The 20851-nt window shown below is 32.2% G+C and overlaps 1 long non-coding RNA gene across 12 annotated transcripts; it reads right to left on the bottom strand.

The window, feature by feature from the left end:
- Nucleotides 1–9570: 9570 nt before the first annotated feature.
- LOC127721406 (uncharacterized) lies at nucleotides 9571–19445 on the bottom strand. Of its 12 annotated transcripts, none has more exons than XR_007991225.1 (9): nucleotides 19118–19445; nucleotides 18177–18236; nucleotides 17338–17648; nucleotides 15648–15707; nucleotides 14809–15119; nucleotides 13120–13179; nucleotides 12281–12591; nucleotides 10592–10651; nucleotides 9571–10063 (listed from the first exon to the last, which is right to left on the bottom strand). It is a non-coding gene; the product is annotated as an uncharacterized LOC127721406 (long non-coding RNA). The 12 variants fall into 12 exon arrangements; XR_007991229.1 differs by having other exon boundaries at nucleotides 10592–10648; XR_007991226.1 differs by having other exon boundaries at nucleotides 12380–12591.
- Nucleotides 19446–20851: the final 1406 nt, after the last annotated feature.

Here is a 20851-nt window from a genome sequence, read left to right as displayed (position 1 = left end):
ACTAGTAAACAACGATGGAACTATAGACAGTAAAACCAAAAGTCCAAGAATACCAGAAAAACCTAAGCAAACAATAAATAGAAAGATGAAAGTGTTGTTCATTTAACATTTTAAATCATTGCCGATTCTTCGTAGTTGAAAGATATTGTACTTTAATCTCCATATTTGACTCTTCACTTGTTCAGTTGAATCTTGAAAAACATTTGTATTGCAATATTTATTTACAGTGCGTTGAAAAATGTCTTTGATAGCTTTTACTTTTCAATAGTTAAAATATCGAAACGATGATAAGTGATTAAGTCAAACCAACCAATCTATTAACATAAAATGTATGCTATTTTCAATATGCCCTATTTTATCATATGCATACCCCAACTAGTTAAAGGCGGCTTCAAGCTTTCAATGATTTTTTTTAATAACTGATTCAAATAGATTACGATTTATTTCAACTGATTATCATGTGGTCATCTAAAACAAAATATCGTTTAAAAGTTTGTCGTGTTCGAACGTAATCAGTTTCTATAAATTCGGTGTAGTGTTTTATGTAAATCACTGTTTTTTTTTCGTTTTCTTTTTGCTGTTTCAGGGGTTTTATTTTGACTTTTGGTCTTTTATTTTCCCTTTGGTATTCTCTCCCATTATGCACCTATTGAGATTTTAACTACTATGTAGAAAAGAGGTCAGAGTTGAGGGTCTGGGTTGGGTTTACAGAATGGGGAATAATGATCAAACAAACAAGAATAAAGGGCAGAAAAAAAGATAGTAAAAAATAAAGATAAGACAAAAATAGTAATAATAGATACTACAATAGAGTAGTAAAGGAGTGCTTAAATTCAAAGAATAGAGAAAAATTCGTAAACAGATTACACAAAATGACATAAATACTTCAGAGAATATATAGAAATGAGCACTCTAAAAGCCAGACACTCATGGTTATTAACGATGCTTTTCTTAATATTGTTTACCTCCACCATTTTGTCCATTCCCAGTTTCTTCATTTTCATTAATCAGCACAAGTTGTTGGGTTGCTTGATCTGGACCACCTGAGATGAAACTTTGTCCGCTTACAAAAAATGTCTTTTGAAGGAGTATACCAAGTAATACTGTCAGGAAGATCCGTTGGTGCTTTGAAAAGAAATAAAAACAGCCATTGTTGCATTCGGCTCACCTCGGCAGATCTGTAGGGTAGCGGAATCTGCCGAAGTTTGCCGATTGCCATTGTTGGAAATTACTTCGGACATCTGGCGAAGTAATTATACACTGCGTTTAAAAATTTGCCATTCAAAGTCACTAATTAACTAGATTAGTTTAAACAGTATTTATTAATGAAAAATTATAACAATGAAGTAGTACAATTTTACATAAAATTGAATTGGAAACAAGTTTGGAAAAACTTTTATAAATCTGTCTCCCGAAAAAAAATTTAAATAGATTGTTTACTTAGTCCTTCGTTCTCACGACTTTATATTTTTAACTGACAGCTGTTCAAATGACCAACAAAGGGTCGAAATCGTAAGAGCTTTGGTTTTAAAAAAAACTGCCAGTCTATAGAAAGTTTTGTTGTTGTAAGTGTGAGTTACAGAAGAAAGTATCCTACAACTGATATTTGACTTCGATTGAATAGTTACTTCATTTCGATGTTATACGTGTCGGTAAGAATTTAATTGAATACTTAAATGCGTTGTAATAGATAAAAATTATTTTTCTTATTATAATAATAATTATTATGGTTATCTTAAATCGTTCAAAATATGTCAAAAATATATTTTTACTCGAACTGTTTATTCAATTAAAAAAAAATATCGCGTTTAATATGAATACAAAACTAAATAACCCATACACACACACACACACACACACAAAGAAAAGAAATACAAAGAACATACAATAACATTGATTTTCGAACTTGATAAAAATATTTTTTACTGGAACCAAACTTTTTTTGTTTAACTTCAATTCTGAAACATTTTTTTTCAAGAAATTAAGAATCAAGTAATGCGTATAGAGACAAACCCCAAAAAAGATAATTGATCACTTATGGAATATTTCACGCTGGGCATTTGCTTTGACAAAAAAAAAAAAAAAATGAATGATAATAGACAGCGTATGCATATAAAATATAATATTAAGATTACCGACCTGAAAAGACCCAATCATTCTGCAATACACAGGTTATCAGAAATTATACATGCATCAGTTTATTTTATACCATTTATTTTTTCTAAATATATATATATATTCGTCCTTTGTCGGATAAAAATATGTCTTCCGTTTTCTTAATTATTAATATACTAATAGAGATGTTAAACACAAAACTCACCGGAATATAAACATATTTCTATTCTTAATACATGGCATTGAGGTCTAGACAGTTGTTATTTTTTATAATTATACAAAGTCATCAATTACATGTACAACACTCAAAAGAAACAGCTATAATTTTCTAGAACACTCGTTTGTGTTTAAATTCTTTTGTTTAAAAGAAGAAGTTGAAGAGTGGGACATTTCATCATTCGTCTATGAAAAATAAAAAAAAGTTCTAAGATAAGGGTAAGGAGATAAAAGCATAGGGACACAAAAAGAAAAGAAGTTTTAAGCTTCCAAACGCATTTTTGTAGTCATACTACTAGTACTGAAAATGTAACTTTGACAACAACCATTGAACAAACATTTGTAGTAGTCTATTAAAGAAGGTTAATCTAGAAAGTTCTCCGGACGCACTAAATATATGAAATGTAATTTCTTTCTCTGGTTAGTTTCTTTCAGAGACAAATTTTTGACCCTACCAAATATGTTCTTATTTAGCTTTTGTGTGAGTCAGGTTTTTTTCTCTCAGAACAAACTTTGTTAAAAAATATTTTTTTACTGGAAACAAATTTTCTTTAATTCCTTTCTGACACATTTTTTTTAAGAAATTAAGAATCGAGTAATGCATATAGAGACAAACCCCAAAACATATAAATGATCACTGCTTTAATACTTATGGAATATTTCACGCTGGACATTTTGCTATGAAATAAAAACAAAAACGAAAAAACAAAACAAAAAAATATATGATAAAAGACAGCGTATTCATAAAAAATATAATAAGAATACCGACCTGGAAAGACCCAATCATTCTGCAATAAACAGGTTCTCAGAAATCATACATGCGTCAGTTTATTTTTTCTACCATTTATTTTTTTCTAAATGTATATTAGTCCTTTGGCGGATAAAAATATGTCTTCCGTTTTCTTAATTATTAATATACTAATAGAGATGTTAAACACAAAACTCACCGGAATATATACATATTTCTATTCTTAATACAAATGACATTGAGGTCTAGACAGTTGTTATTTTTTTAATTATCAAGTCATCAATTACATGTACAACACTCAAAAGAAACGGCTATAATTTTCTAGAACACTCGTTTGTGTTTAAATTCTTTTTTTTTTAGAGAAGAAGTTGAAGCGTGGGACATTTCCTCAATCGTCTATGAAAAATAAAAAAAGGTTCTAAACTAAGGAGAAGAGATAAAATCATAGGTACCATAAAACTATAAACCGATGAAAAAAACGACAACATCATGACCAAATGGAAAACAGACAGACAGACAACTAAAACTCCTAAAAGCACTACACGAAAAGAAAAAGAATGAGCAACACGAGCCCCACAAAATCCAGGGGTGAACTCCAAAAGGGTCAGCAGAACAGGGTCCAGCTCCCTGTAGGGATATGGAAGTTATATCCGATGACCAGAATGTCAAGGAATAATGTAAGCAGGTGACTAGGCAAGACTACTGACCATTGTTCTCATATTGGGAGCATTGCATTTGCGCCAATTTTTACAAAATCTTATCTTTCATTTTCGCCACAAGGTTATGTTTCATTTGCGCCAAAAAACAAAAACTACATTTGCGCCATTTTACAGGTAACATAGAACGGAAAAGTTTAAAATATTCATTGCTACATCGTGAGTATTCCCCTTGGGTAACTAAGTAAATTCATACTCATTTTTGATATAAAACTGAGAGTCACTTAGGTTTAAAACTACATGTATATAGTGTTCACATGTTTGAGGTGTCAAGATAGGCATTGTCAATTCTAAGACAAACAGGCCGTTAGTTTTCTCAATTGGATTGTTTCATATTTTTCATGTCGGAAATGTTTATAGCCAACTATACGGTATGGGTTTTTCTCATTGTTGAAGGCCGTACGGCTGCCTATAATTGCTTTCGTCCACTTCATTTGAACTTTGGTGGATAGTTGTCTCATTGGCAATCATACCATATTTCCTTATTTTCATATAGAGGAAATAATATTGGTAATATTTTATGAATACACATATAGGTTATAGTATATCTAAGCCGTTGCTTACAAGTCTTGTGTCAAAACAAGCTTTTGGTTGTACTCCACTGTATAGTGCTTTCTTTTAGGTTTTATGATATCGTTAATTTATAACAGAACTGTGTTTTAACATTATTATGAAAGGTCTCTTATTGAGAACGTATCAGTGTATAGTGCTTTCATTATGGTTACGATGACTGATTTCGGAGGAATATGTTTTTTTATGCAATCAAAAACTGTGTTTTAATAGATATAAGAAGATGTGGTATGAGTGCCAATGAGACAACTCTCCATCCAAGTCAAAATTTATAAAAGTAAACCATTATAGGTCACAGTACGGTCTTCAACACGGAGCCTTGGCTCACACCAAACAGTAAGCTATAAAGGGCCCCACAAAATTACTAGTGTAAAACCATTCAAACGGGAAAACCAACGGTCTAATCTATATAAAAAACGAGAAACGAGAAACACTTATGAACCACATCAACAAACGACAACTACTGAACATCAGATTCCTGACTTAGGACATGTGCAAACAAATGCAGCGGGTTTAAACGTTTTTAATGGTACCAAAAGTTATTATTAAAGGTCTCTTTTGAATAAAACTATTTTTTATACTATTTACCTGTACTTACCTGTATTATTGGCACAAATGAAATGATTTATTTTGGCGCAAATGAAATATGGTGTGTGGCTCAAATGAAAGATTATTTTAATTGGCGCAAATGAAATGCCAATTGGCGCAAAAGCAAAGCGCCGCTCATATCGTATTGGCAGATCTCCGATCTTTCATCTTGTCGATCCATTTTACATGCCATGAATTAATTATTTTATTCTAACGTATAACTGTATTTTCACTTAATCATATGGCAAATGTATTATTTGATGGCTAATTTCATGTGAAAAGTAAGTATCGTGGGTATAAGAATTAAAAATAGAGACATAAAGTACCAAGACATTAATCACATCAGTCAGAAAAACCGACGAAAACACCACGACAAAAATAAACGTAAAGACAAATACCAGTATAAAAACATAACAGACAAAACTAAAGACTGAGCCGAAAGAACTCCATAAAAAACGGAGAATTATCTCAGATGCTCTGGGAGGGTAAGCAAATACTGCTCAATATGTTATAAGTTTTTACAAGATCAATTAGGATGATGTTGGGATAAAGAACAGCTATAAAAGTGTTGGTCCTTTGGTTTTGTATAGTGCGTGTAGGGATTTTTATACTTCAAACTTATTTCAAACAGCGGGGTGTTTAAGGTTTAAAGTTTTCAAAGAGAACCTTACAATTTTATGATATAGACCAAATAAAAGAAATGTTGGGTCGTAAAAGGATCTTATAGAAAAGAAGTGTTATCCTTCCAAACGCATTTTTGTAGTCGTGCTACTAGTATTGAAAACGTAACTTTGACAAAAACCATTGAACAAAAATTTGTTGTAGTCTATGCAAGAAGGTAAATCCAGAAAGTTGTCCGGACGCACTAAATATATGAAATGTTATTTTTTTCTCTAGTTAGTCTGTTTTAGAGACAAATTTTTGACGCTACCAAATATGCTCGTATTAAAGTTTTTGTGTGAGGTGAGTTTTTTCTCTCAGAACAAACATTGATTTTCGACTTTGTCAAAAAATAATTTTTTACTTGAAACAAACTTTTTTTAACTTCCTTTCTGAAACATTTTTTTTTTTTCAAGAAATTAAGAATCAAGTAATTGATATAGAGACAAACCCAAAAAAGATAAATGATCACTGCTTAAATACATATTGAATATTTCACGCTGGACATTTTGCTATAAAAATGAAATCAAAAAAACAAAAACAAAACAAAAAAATGAACGATAAAAGACAGCATATGCATATAAAATATGATAAGACTACCGACCTGGAAAGACCCAATCATTCTGCAATACACAGGTTCTCAGAAATCATACATGCGTCAGTTTATTTTATACCATTTATGTTTTCTAAATATATATTCGTCCTTTGGCGGATAAAAATATGTCTTCCGTTTTCTTAATTTTTAATATACTAATAGAGATGTTAAACACAAAACTCACCGGAATATAAACATATTTCTATTCTAAATACAAATGACATTGAGGTCTAAAAATTTGTTATTCTTTTAATTATCAAGGCATCAATTACATGTGCAACACTTAAAAGAAACAGCTATAATTTTCTAGAACACTCATTTGTTTTTAAATTCCTTCTTTTTTTAAGAGAAGAAGTTGAAGCGTGGGACATTTCCTCACCCGTCTATGAAAAGTTAAAAAAGTTCTAAAATAAGGGGGGGATAAAATCATAGGTACCATAAAACTATAAACCGATGAAAAAACGACAAAATTATGATCAAAAGGAAAACAGACGAAGATACAAATAAAAGTCCTAAACGCGCTACACAAAAAGAAAAAGAATGAGCAACACGAGCCCCACAAAATCCAGGGGTGAACTCCAAAAGGGTCAGCAGAACAGGGTCCAGCTCCCTGTAGGGATATGGAAGTTATATTCGATGACCAGAATGTCAAGGAATAATGTTAGCAGGTGACTAGGCAAGACTACTGACCATTGTTCTCATATCTTATTGGCAGATCTCAGCTCTTTCAACTTGTCGATCAATTTTGCATGACATGAATTACTTATTTATTCTATCGTATTTTTTTGACTTATCATATGGCAAATGTATTATTTGATGGCTAATTTCATGTGAAAAGTAAGTATCGTGGGTATAAGAATTAAAAATAGAGACATAAAGTACCAAGACATTAATCACATCAGTCAGAAAAACCGACGAAAACACCACGACAAAAATAAACGTAAAGACAAATACCAGTATAAAAACATAACAGACAAAACTAAAGACTGAGCCGAAAGAACTCCATAAAAAACGGAGAATTATCTCAGATGCTCTGGGAGGGTAAGCAAATACTGCTCAATATGTTATAAGTTTTTACAAGATCAATTAGGATGATGTTGAGATTAAGAACAGCAATAAAAGTGTTGTTCCTTTTGTTTTGTATAGTGCGTGTAGGGATTTTGAATTGATATAACGTCATACAATTGTTGTTCTTAGTATGATTTGTATGATTTGCATATCTACAATACTTGAATGTAATTGGTCCGTTAACATTTTTATGCTTGTGTACGCGTCGATAGTCCATGTTGCCGAAACTACTTACGTTATCCATGTAGACACTGTGTCAATTTCACCGTGACACAAATGAAATACTGAAGTTCTAAAAAAGATAGAATTAGAAAAAAAAAATGGTATTTTTATGCGCGGAGTATATTTATTTGAATACTTCCTTTTCGCACAGACTAACCTAAAGCACTGATGTATTTGTCATTGGAATGACTGATTTATGTGAAAAAATTAAAATGAACACGTGTGACTTGTGTATACAAATCTTGTTTATGGGAAAAACCGTTTTGATGAATAACCCCGGGAAATCTTAGAACATACTTTTATCATATAGACGACATAAATAAAAGTATCGTGATATCAATGGATATAAAATTTTGTCCTTTGTTTTTTTATACACTTACCTTACAAAAAAAAACATACATCAATTATTTCTTTATAAAGAAAAATAACTCACCGAAGTATTAAACGTGCAATGTCCGAAGACTTCTTTAACAGCTATATTATATTACTGGCAGATCAGTGAGATCACACAATGAGCTTAGTAATACCCAAATTTCATTTACTTCAGTTAAGAATGTGTTGTAACAATATTCTTTCACACCAACATATTTGGCAAGTTGGACTTTTCACTAAAATAAAATCCCAGATAATTTCGATAAAAAAGGGTATGAGGCTAGAAATACAAATGTGGGTAAGAATGCTATAATTTTTTATTTATCATTGATGGTTAAACATCTAATTATAGTCTCTGGCTTCCATATAGTTTGATGTTTATGTACATTTATGTATATGTGTTCTAGGTTACTTACCTATTACGGAAGGCTACATGTATACATGATTTGCTGAACATTTTTTTTGTTTCGATGAAATTTGATCCGTATCTAGTTAAACTAAACAAATACGCTAAAAATGAGATTTGCGAAATATATGGTCATAATATTATAATAATCATGGATATATTCAAGTGCATCTGGTATGCTTAGTGCAGCCATGCCAATAACAACAGATTGATACAAACAATACATGAACTAAAACTGGATGAAAATAATTAAAGTTAATAATTCACTGCATACGATGTGAGTTTTTATCCATTTATGTTGCTATGTATATTATTATACATGTAGGTTGCTGGCCAGTAATTTCATTTGTCATGTAATTCTGTTTTTATTTTAGCATTATAAACGGGCCTGATGATAGTTCAGATATTCTCCTCCAGCGTGTATGCTATAATATTTATTTACCCTCCTATCAACGCATGGTCAAGTTGCATGTTAAGTGCATTTTTGCATTTTGCACAGTGGGATTAATATTTCACAGCACAACTCTATAAAAGTACACACATAAGTAATGATGAGAAATTTCCAGCTGATATGAATGAAAATCTAAATTTACAAGAAATGAAAGTTTTTAACTAATACTTTCATTACTGTATGTGGAACGGGGACCCAGTTATTTCCCCCATTGAAACGCATTGAAAATCATAGTAAATAAATGGGGTGCTGTCCAATTAATAATTTTGATAGCCACCTTGGGACTTCTGTTTCATGTTAGGCATTTGTTTCGAAGTTTCTAAGTTCAATCTCAGTGCCTCATGACCGGCATTCCGTTGCAAAATTTTGTTTCGATTGACAACAGGGTAGGTCCATCTACTTCCGGGGAAGAATAAAGGCTAGAATTTAGGCAATTTACTCTATGTACCGACGCCTGATTACATTTAAATCAATCAAAATTTTTACAGAAATTCAAGCTAGAAAGCCTATCCTTTCAAATAAATCTACATTCAGTTACAGAACTTGTGTAATAATAAAACTTCACCATTTTAAATAAAAGTTATATATTTTTTTTAAGAACTACATTCGTGGGTACCGGACTGGTTGCCGTAACTGGGATCCTATTCCTGTCAGACTTTAAATTTTTTTCCAGACTTAAAACTGCACTTTTCAAATAAAGATATACATCTCAGTAGTTATTGTGCAAAGTTTCAATAGATTTGATCCAACAGTTAAAGAGTTATTGATCCTTATCTATGACATCTCAAATACCAGAAAATTGATCGGATAAAATCATAAATTCATGAAGAAAATATTCTTAAAATCAGCAAAACTTTTTTATTTTAAAAGATATTTACATTCTGTAAATTGCACATGATAGATAAATTCATTATTTGTATAGAAATCTAGTTAAAAAAAATTTTTTGCTGAAAAAAAGTTAATTATAATTAATTTTTTAATTAAAAAAAAAATCTTATAAGAATTACATATGCAAAGAAGCATACCCCATAACAAGAGTATAAATCATGAGACTTAGTCTTCAAACAGTCAGCTAAGTTCATTCAATATACAATGGAAGAGGCTAGATGCAGAGAAGTTCTCACTTGTAGCTAAAACCAGTCAAGACGGCACCTCCTACAGTTTTAAAAATGTCGAGGGAAATCCTGGATCTGCCTGAATGCTTAATGCTACTGTGCGTTGTTATACTTGTGACTGCTCTAAATGTCCCACTAGTTCATACGTGTGTGGTGGTGGTGGACACTCAAACTGTTGGTGGCTGAGATCTATGTACTTGGGTTCAAACAAGTTAACTAACCTGAATATGGATAACAAAGACAAGTTAATAATGCAGGAACTTTTAAAAATGAAACTTAGCGAAGAAGTATTTATGAAAATGAAATTTAATCATAATACTCAAAAAGGTGAAGCTGTTAAGGGAGCACTAAGTGTTTCCTTACCAAAGAATGTGAACTTTTCTAGAAATTTGAAAGGAGGGCATCCGCAATAATTCACAATTTGAATAATGGTATAGCTTATTCCTTGTGACAAAAAGCAGAATGTATTGGTTTTAAAATCTCAATAGGTTCATTAAAACACTTCGACCAGATGTAAAGGGAGTGTGAACAGAACAAAGTAAACCAAAATACTCCAGAAAGGAAAAAGAAAAATTTACAACGCACCGAACAGAAGACTAAGGTTCACGTGGAAGAAAAGGATCGAAGTAAATGTACAGATAGATATAAAAAAGGGCAACCTGATCCAAAACTTGATGCTGCATTTGTAAAAGCATAAAGGACGATCATTCATATGGTAGAGTAATACCTGCTAAGAAGAATATACCTACCAGAAGCTGTTCTTCAAAACTTCCAAAATCAAAGGAAGATATAGCTGCATTCATCTACTGCTGAAAAAGATACAGACAAAATTAACGGTCCTTTTAAGGACCACCAAAATCTTTAAAAAGGAGTCTAAAATTGTTGTACATTCAGTTAAAATTGTTTATATAAGCTATAGCCCTACCCCTTATATATCTTCCAAAAAAATCCAGGCCCCAATCTGGAAAATTGGAGAGCCCCTGGCAAGATTTTCTGAGTTTACGAAATATTCTGTGGTTATTAATATTTATGTGATGCGGCTCTTCAGTAATGTGACCCGCATTCTCACACAAACTATTTTGACACATAAAATGGCATAAAGTGTTGTATTTAATATTTAAAACTTATCAAAAACTAATTAAAAACCATAAAACTGAATCTATGGGCTTTTTTCTTTTTCCAGGTCCCAGAAATATGATATTGGAAAGAAATAAGCCCATATTTTCCATCTTTTGTTGTCCCCTGATCCCATATAAGAAATTTGTTATTTCTTGCCAGGTGGCTCTTTTCTAATATTCTTTGCTGATATTTTTTGAAAAATCCCTCCATTTTAACTTACAAGTGTATGAATACATAATACCATCAAAATGACCTTACTGTGACCCCTTCTGAAACTTTAAATTGAAAAACAAACTTTTTAATAATTTCATAAATTTAAATTTCAGTTTAATTTAAAAAGTTTAATTCAAATTTTAAAAATAATTACACCATTGTTTTTCTTATTGAATTTTCAAGTTTCTGGCCAAATTTCATCCATGTAACCCCAAAAATAAGCTTACAATTGCAGATTGAAGTGTTCAAAATATGCCCTCTGACAGGAACGGGGACCCAGTTATTTCCCCCATTGAAACGCATTGAAAATCATAGTAAATAAATGGGGTGCTGTCCAATTAATAATTTTGATAGCCACCTTGGGACTTCTGTTTCATGTTAGGCATTTGTTTCGAAGTTTCTAAGTTCAATCTCAGTGCCTCATGACCGGCATTCCGTTGCAAAATTTTGTTTCGATTGACAACAGGGTAGGTCCATCTACTTCCGGGGAAGAATAAAGGCTAGAATTTAGGCAATTTACTCTATGTACCGACGCCTGATTACATTTAAATCAATCAAAATTTTTACAGAAATTCAAGCTAGAAAGCCTATCCTTTCAAATAAATCTACATTCAGTTACAGAACTTGTGTAATAATAAAACTTCACCATTTTAAATAAAAGTTATATATTTTTTTTAAGAACTACATTCGTGGGTACCGGACTGGTTGCCGTAACTGGGATCCTATTCCTGTCAGACTTTAAATTTTTTTCCAGACTTAAAACTGCACTTTTCAAATAAAGATATACATCTCAGTAGTTATTGTGCAAAGTTTCAATAGATTTGATCCAACAGTTAAAGAGTTATTGATCCTTATCTATGACATCTCAAATACCAGAAAATTGATCGGATAAAATCATAAATTCATGAAGAAAATATTCTTAAAATCAGCAAAACTTTTTTATTTTAAAAGATATTTACATTCTGTAAATTGCACATGATAGATAAATTCATTATTTGTATAGAAATCTAGTTAAAAAAAATTTTTTGCTGAAAAAAAGTTAATTATAATTAATTTTTTAATTAAAAAAAAAATCTTATAAGAATTACATATGCAAAGAAGCATACCCCATAACAAGAGTATAAATCATGAGACTTAGTCTTCAAACAGTCAGCTAAGTTCATTCAATATACAATGGAAGAGGCTAGATGCAGAGAAGTTCTCACTTGTAGCTAAAACCAGTCAAGACGGCACCTCCTACAGTTTTAAAAATGTCGAGGGAAATCCTGGATCTGCCTGAATGCTTAATGCTACTGTGCGTTGTTATACTTGTGACTGCTCTAAATGTCCCACTAGTTCATACGTGTGTGGTGGTGGTGGACACTCAAACTGTTGGTGGCTGAGATCTATGTACTTGGGTTCAAACAAGTTAACTAACCTGAATATGGATAACAAAGACAAGTTAATAATGCAGGAACTTTTAAAAATGAAACTTAGCGAAGAAGTATTTATGAAAATGAAATTTAATCATAATACTCAAAAAGGTGAAGCTGTTAAGGGAGCACTAAGTGTTTCCTTACCAAAGAATGTGAACTTTTCTAGAAATTTGAAAGGAGGGCATCCGCAATAATTCACAATTTGAATAATGGTATAGCTTATTCCTTGTGACAAAAAGCAGAATGTATTGGTTTTAAAATCTCAATAGGTTCATTAAAACACTTCGACCAGATGTAAAGGGAGTGTGAACAGAACAAAGTAAACCAAAATACTCCAGAAAGGAAAAAGAAAAATTTACAACGCACCGAACAGAAGACTAAGGTTCACGTGGAAGAAAAGGATCGAAGTAAATGTACAGATAGATATAAAAAAGGGCAACCTGATCCAAAACTTGATGCTGCATTTGTAAAAGCATAAAGGACGATCATTCATATGGTAGAGTAATACCTGCTAAGAAGAATATACCTACCAGAAGCTGTTCTTCAAAACTTCCAAAATCAAAGGAAGATATAGCTGCATTCATCTACTGCTGAAAAAGATACAGACAAAATTAACGGTCCTTTTAAGGACCACCAAAATCTTTAAAAAGGAGTCTAAAATTGTTGTACATTCAGTTAAAATTGTTTATATAAGCTATAGCCCTACCCCTTATATATCTTCCAAAAAAATCCAGGCCCCAATCTGGAAAATTGGAGAGCCCCTGGCAAGATTTTCTGAGTTTACGAAATATTCTGTGGTTATTAATATTTATGTGATGCGGCTCTTCAGTAATGTGACCCGCATTCTCACACAAACTATTTTGACACATAAAATGGCATAAAGTGTTGTATTTAATATTTAAAACTTATCAAAAACTAATTAAAAACCATAAAACTGAATCTATGGGCTTTTTTCTTTTTCCAGGTCCCAGAAATATGATATTGGAAAGAAATAAGCCCATATTTTCCATCTTTTGTTGTCCCCTGATCCCATATAAGAAATTTGTTATTTCTTGCCAGGTGGCTCTTTTCTAATATTCTTTGCTGATATTTTTTGAAAAATCCCTCCATTTTAACTTACAAGTGTATGAATACATAATACCATCAAAATGACCTTACTGTGACCCCTTCTGAAACTTTAAATTGAAAAACAAACTTTTTAATAATTTCATAAATTTAAATTTCAGTTTAATTTAAAAAGTTTAATTCAAATTTTAAAAATAATTACACCATTGTTTTTCTTATTGAATTTTCAAGTTTCTGGCCAAATTTCATCCATGTAACCCCAAAAATAAGCTTACAATTGCAGATTGAAGTGTTCAAAATATGCCCTCTGACAGGAACGGGGACCCAGTTATTTCCCCCATTGAAACGCATTGAAAATCATAGTAAATAAATGGGGTGCTGTCCAATTAATAATTTTGATAGCCACCTTGGGACTTCTGTTTCATGTTAGGCATTTGTTTCGAAGTTTCTAAGTTCAATCTCAGTGCCTCATGACCGGCATTCCGTTGCAAAATTTTGTTTCGATTGACAACAGGGTAGGTCCATCTACTTCCGGGGAAGAATAAAGGCTAGAATTTAGGCAATTTACTCTATGTACCGACGCCTTATTACATTTAAATCAATCAAAATTTTTACAGAAATTCAAGCTAGAAAGCCTATCCTTTCAAATAAATCTACATTCAGTTACAGAACTTGTGTAATAATAAAACTACACCATTTTAAATAAAAGTTATATATTTTTTTTAAGAACTACATTCGTGGGTACCGGACTGGTTGCCGTAACTGGGATCCTATTCCTGTCAGACTTTAAATTTTTTTCCAGACTTAAAACTGCACTTTTAAAATAAAGATATACATCTCAGTAGTTATTGTGCAAAGTTTCAATAGATTTGATCCAACAGTTAAAGAGTTATTGATCCTTATCTATGACATCTCAAATACCAGAAAATTGATCGGATAAAATCATAAATTCATGAAGAAAATATTCTTAAAATCAGCAAAACTTTTTTATTTTAAAAGATATTTACATTCTGTAAATTGCACATGATAGATAAATTCATTATTTGTATAGAAATCTAGTTAAAAAAAATTTTTTGCTGAAAAAAAGTTAATTATAATTAATTTTTTAATTAAAAAAAAAATCTTATAAGAATTACATATGCAAAGAAGCATACCCCATAACAAGAGTATAAATCATGAGACTTAGTCTTCAAACAGTCAGCTAAGTTCATTCAATATACAATGGAAGAGGCTAGATGCAGAGAAGTTCTCACTTGTAGCTAAAACCAGTCAAGACGGCACCTCCTACAGTTTTAAAAATGTCGAGGGAAATCCTGGATCTGCCTGAATGCTTAATGCTACTGTGCGTTGTTATACTTGTGACTGCTCTAAATGTCCCACTAGTTCATACGTGTGTGGTGGTGGTGGACACTCAAACTGTTGGTGGCTGAGATCTATGTACTTGGGTTCAAACAAGTTAACTAACCTGAATATGGATAACAAAGACAAGTTAATAATGCAGGAACTTTTAAAAATGAAACTTAGCGAAGAAGTATTTATGAAAATGAAATTTAATCATAATACTCAAAAAGGTGAAGCTGTTAAGGGAGCACTAAGTGTTTCCTTACCAAAGAATGTGAACTTTTCTAGAAATTTGAAAGGAGGGCATCCGCAATAATTCACAATTTGAATAATGGTATAGCTTATTCCTTGTGACAAAAAGCAGAATGTATTGGTTTTAAAATCTCAATAGGTTCATTAAAACACTTCGACCAGATGTAAAGGGAGTGTGAACAGAACAAAGTAAACCAAAATACTCCAGAAAGGAAAAAGAAAAATTTACAACGCACCGAACAGAAGACTAAGGTTCACGTGGAAGAAAAGGATCGAAGTAAATGTACAGATAGATATAAAAAAGGGCAACCTGATCCAAAACTTGATGCTGCATTTGTAAAAGCATAAAGGACGATCATTCATATGGTAGAGTAATACCTGCTAAGAAGAATATACCTACCAGAAGCTGTTCTTCAAAACTTCCAAAATCAAAGGAAGATATAGCTGCATTCATCTACTGCTGAAAAAGATACAGACAAAATTAACGGTCCTTTTAAGGACCACCAAAATCTTTAAAAAGGAGTCTAAAATTGTTGTACATTCAGTTAAAATTGTTTATATAAGCTATAGCCCTACCCCTTATATATCTTCCAAAAAAATCCAGGCCCCAATCTGGAAAATTGGAGAGCCCCTGGCAAGATTTTCTGAGTTTACGAAATATTCTGTGGTTATTAATATTTATGTGATGCGGCTCTTCAGTAATGTGACCCGCATTCTCACACAAACTATTTTGACACATAAAATGGCATAAAGTGTTGTATTTAATATTTAAAACTTATCAAAAACTAATTAAAAACCATAAAACTGAATCTATGGGCTTTTTTCTTTTTCCAGGTCCCAGAAATATGATATTGGAAAGAAATAAGCCCATATTTTCCATCTTTTGTTGTCCCCTGATCCCATATAAGAAATTTGTTATTTCTTGCCAGGTGGCTCTTTTCTAATATTCTTTGCTGATATTTTTTGAAAAATCCCTCCATTTTAACTTACAAGTGTATGAATACATAATACCATCAAAATGACCTTACTGTGACCCCTTCTGAAACTTTAAATTGAAAAACAAACTTTTTAATAATTTCATAAATTTAAATTTCAGTTTAATTTAAAAAGTTTAATTCAAATTTTAAAAATAATTACACCATTGTTTTTCTTATTGAATTTTCAAGTTTCTGGCCAAATTTCATCCATGTAACCCCAAAAATAAGCTTACAATTGCAGATTGAAGTGTTCAAAATATGCCCTCTGACAGGAACGGGGACCCAGTTATTTCCCCCATTGAAACGCATTGAAAATCATAGTAAATAAATGGGGTGCTGTCCAATTAATAATTTTGATAGCCACCTTGGGACTTCTGTTTCATGTTAGGCATTTGTTTCGAAGTTTCTAAGTTCAATCTCAGTGCCTCATGACCGGCATTCCGTTGCAAAATTTTGTTTCGATTGACAACAGGGTAGGTCCATCTACTTCCGGGGAAGAATAAAGGCTAGAATTTAGGCAATTTACTCTATGTACCGACGCCTTATTACATTTAAATCAATCAAAATTTTTACAGAAATTCAAGCTAGAAAGCCTATCCTTTCAAATAAATCTACATTCAGTTACAGAACTTGTGTAATAATAAAACTACACCATTTTAAATAAAAGTTATATATTTTTTTTAAGAACTACATTCGTGGGTACCGGACTGGTTGCCGTAACTGGGATCCTATTCCTGTCAGACTTTAAATTTTTTTCCAGACTTAAAACTGCACTTTTAAAATAAAGATATACATCTCAGTAGTTATTGTGCAAAGTTTCAATAGATTTGATCCAACAGTTAAAGAGTTATTGATCCTTATCTATGACATCTCAAATACCAGAAAATTGATCGGATAAAATCATAAATTCATGAAGAAAATATTCTTAAAATCAGCAAAACTTTTTTATTTTAAAAGATATTTACATTCTGTAAATTGCACATGATAGATAAATTCATTATTTGTATAGAAATCTAGTTAAAAAAAATTTTTTGCTGAAAAAAAGTTAATTATAATTAATTTTTTAATTAAAAAAAAAAATCTTATAAGAATTACATATGCAAAGAAGCATACCCCATAACAAGAGTATAAATCATGAGACTTAGTCTTCAAACAGTCAGCTAAGTTCATTCAATATACAATGGAAGAGGCTAGATGCAGAGAAGTTCTCACTTGTAGCTAAAACCAGTCAAGACGGCACCTCCTACAGTTTTAAAAATGTCGAGGGAAATCCTGGATCTGCCTGAATGCTTAATGCTACTGTGCGTTGTTATACTTGTGACTGCTCTAAATGTCCCACTAGTTCATACGTGTGTGGTGGTGGTGGACACTCAAACTGTTGGTGGCTGAGATCTATGTACTTGGGTTCAAACAAGTTAACTAACCTGAATATGGATAACAAAGACAAGTTAATAATGCAGGAACTTTTAAAAATGAAACTTAGCGAAGAAGTATTTATGAAAATGAAATTTAATCATAATACTCAAAAAGGTGAAGCTGTTAAGGGAGCACTAAGTGTTTCCTTACCAAAGAATGTGAACTTTTCTAGAAATTTGAAAGGAGGGCATCCGCAATAATTCACAATTTGAATAATGGTATAGCTTATTCCTTGTGACAAAAAGCAGAATGTATTGGTTTTAAAATCTCAATAGGTTCATTAAAACACTTCGACCAGATGTAAAGGGAGTGTGAACAGAACAAAGTAAACCAAAATACTCCAGAAAGGAAAAAGAAAAATTTACAACGCACCGAACAGAAGACTAAGGTTCACGTGGAAGAAAAGGATCGAAGTAAATGTACAGATAGATATAAAAAAGGGCAACCTGATCCAAAACTTGATGCTGCATTTGTAAAAGCATAAAGGACGATCATTCATATGGTAGAGTAATACCTGCTAAGAAGAATATACCTACCAGAAGCTGTTCTTCAAAACTTCCAAAATCAAAGGAAGATATAGCTGCATTCATCTACTGCTGAAAAAGATACAGACAAAATTAACGGTCCTTTTAAGGACCACCAAAATCTTTAAAAAGGAGTCTAAAATTGTTGTACATTCAGTTAAAATTGTTTATATAAGCTATAGCCCTACCCCTTATATATCTTCCAAAAAAATCCAGGCCCCAATCTGGAAAATTGGAGAGCCCCTGGCAAGATTTTCTGAGTTTACGAAATATTCTGTGGTTATTAATATTTATGTGATGCGGCTCTTCAGTAATGTGACCCGCATTCTCACACAAACTATTTTGACACATAAAATGGCATAAAGTGTTGTATTTAATATTTAAAACTTATCAAAAACTAATTAAAAACCATAAAACTGAATCTATGGGCTTTTTTCTTTTTCCAGGTCCCAGAAATATGATATTGGAAAGAAATAAGCCCATATTTTCCATCTTTTGTTGTCCCCTGATCCCATATAAGAAATTTGTTATTTCTTGCCAGGTGGCTCTTTTCTAATATTCTTTGCTGATATTTTTTGAAAAATCCCTCCATTTTAACTTACAAGTGTATGAATACATAATACCATCAAAATGACCTTACTGTGACCCCTTCTGAAACTTTAAATTGAAAAACAAACTTTTTAATAATTTCATAAATTTAAATTTCAGTTTAATTTAAAAAGTTTAATTCAAATTTTAAAAATAATTACACCATTGTTTTTCTTATTGAATTTTCAAGTTTCTGGCCAAATTTCATCCATGTAACCCCAAAAATAAGCTTACAATTGCAGATTGAAGTGTTCAAAATATGCCCTCTGACAGGAACGGGGACCCAGTTATTTCCCCCATTGAAACGCATTGAAAATCATAGTAAATAAATGGGGTGCTGTCCAATTAATAATTTTGATAGCCACCTTGGGACTTCTGTTTCATGTTAGGCATTTGTTTCGAAGTTTCTAAGTTCAATCTCAGTGCCTCATGACCGGCATTCCGTTGCAAAATTTTGTTTCGATTGACAACAGGGTAGGTCCATCTACTTCCGGGGAAGAATAAAGGCTAGAATTTAGGCAATTTACTCTATGTACCGACGCCTTATTACATTTAAATCAATCAAAATTTTTACAGAAATTCAAGCTAGAAAGCCTATCCTTTCAAATAAATCTACATTCAGTTACAGAACTTGTGTAATAATAAAACTACACCATTTTAAATAAAAGTTATATATTTTTTTTAAGAACTACATTCGTGGGTACCGGACTAGTTGCCGTAACTGGGATCCTATTCCATATTACTGGTGTCTAGTTATGTGACGATTGAGAGCATATAATTTTCCTGTTTCATATCTTTTATAAAACAGACGTCACCATGTGTCCCCCTCATCACCAGACATGTCAAATAACTTAAATATGGCACATTCAGATCATCATATTAATGACAACAGCAATAATCTTCGTACGCGGCCGTGTTCAGTTCTTCTACAAGGCATTTTGGATTTTAATGACTCTGAACAACACTATCTCGAAATGTAAAACTAAAAATTGCAAAACCTGTAAAATTTTAATATCAGATGCTCATTTCACTAGCAATTTACTAGTAACTAGGAAATCTTATTTTACCGGCAACTACGATAATCTGAATTGTAAATCAACAAATCTCGTCTACGGATTAGAGTGTAACCTTTGCGGATTGGTATTAGTCGGTTAAACGAAAGGAAGGCCTAATAAATGTATATGCGGCCATAGATCAGACACACAAACAATGCAAGCGACATTGTTTACCAGCATTTCAATCAGCCTGATCATTCAATCCTTTGATTCCTTTCTATGCAAATTCGCATCTTCGAAAAAATATACCACAGGACTAACAATCCTCATCTTGCCACACCTCTCCGTAGACAAAAAGAAGACTACTGGATTCGACAACTGGGATCTGCGACACCATATGGTTGCAATGACAAAATTGATGGTATAGGTATTCTATCTAGTCCTTCCTGTAGCTCGGTGAATGTGATGAGCATTTGCAAATCTACTCCTCGACGTAGACTCAGTCATGGTCATCATACATCGCCTAATTTCCATGATGTCTCTATTAATCAAAAGCCGTTAGGCATTTATCACATTCGCACGAAGCTTTACTATCCATTTCAAAACTTCATTTTCCATATAACTCATGTTTGGAAACCACTGTTACAAACCCCTATTCAAACCAATACAAACTTACAGCTATCATGTTGGATATTGCAAGTCACAGACTTTTCAAAACAGTTTGCATTGGAAAAGAAAGAGAGAAAAGATCCTTTCTAAAAACTTTCCTTCGCCAACAAAGAGTTCAATCGAAAATACCTCCCTATTTTAAAGATCAGTCTGTACCTATCATTTCTTATACCTTTACCAAACCAATTACAACTAAAATTTTCTATTACAAACATGTGTTGCAGGATCTCAATATTGAAGACTTCAAGTCTAAACCTCCTGATTGTAGCTGTGCTAGTTCCCCATTCATATATAATCCGGCTGGCCACGTTATTACTGGTGACCTTACCATTGTCAATAACACTTCTCTGCGAAACTGGTGTTATCCAGAGGCCCGAAATATCGCGAGCCTAAATACATCAATTGGAAACACAACTTCTAAATACTGCTGGAATC

This window comes from Mytilus californianus, unplaced genomic scaffold (genome assembly GCF_021869535.1).
Source record: "Mytilus californianus isolate M0D057914Y unplaced genomic scaffold, xbMytCali1.0.p SCAF_12, whole genome shotgun sequence".
Classification (NCBI taxonomy): domain Eukaryota; kingdom Metazoa; phylum Mollusca; class Bivalvia; order Mytilida; family Mytilidae; genus Mytilus; species Mytilus californianus.
The sequence above is the reverse complement of the archived record's forward strand: the minus strand, read 5'-3'. Positions and strand labels throughout refer to the sequence as shown.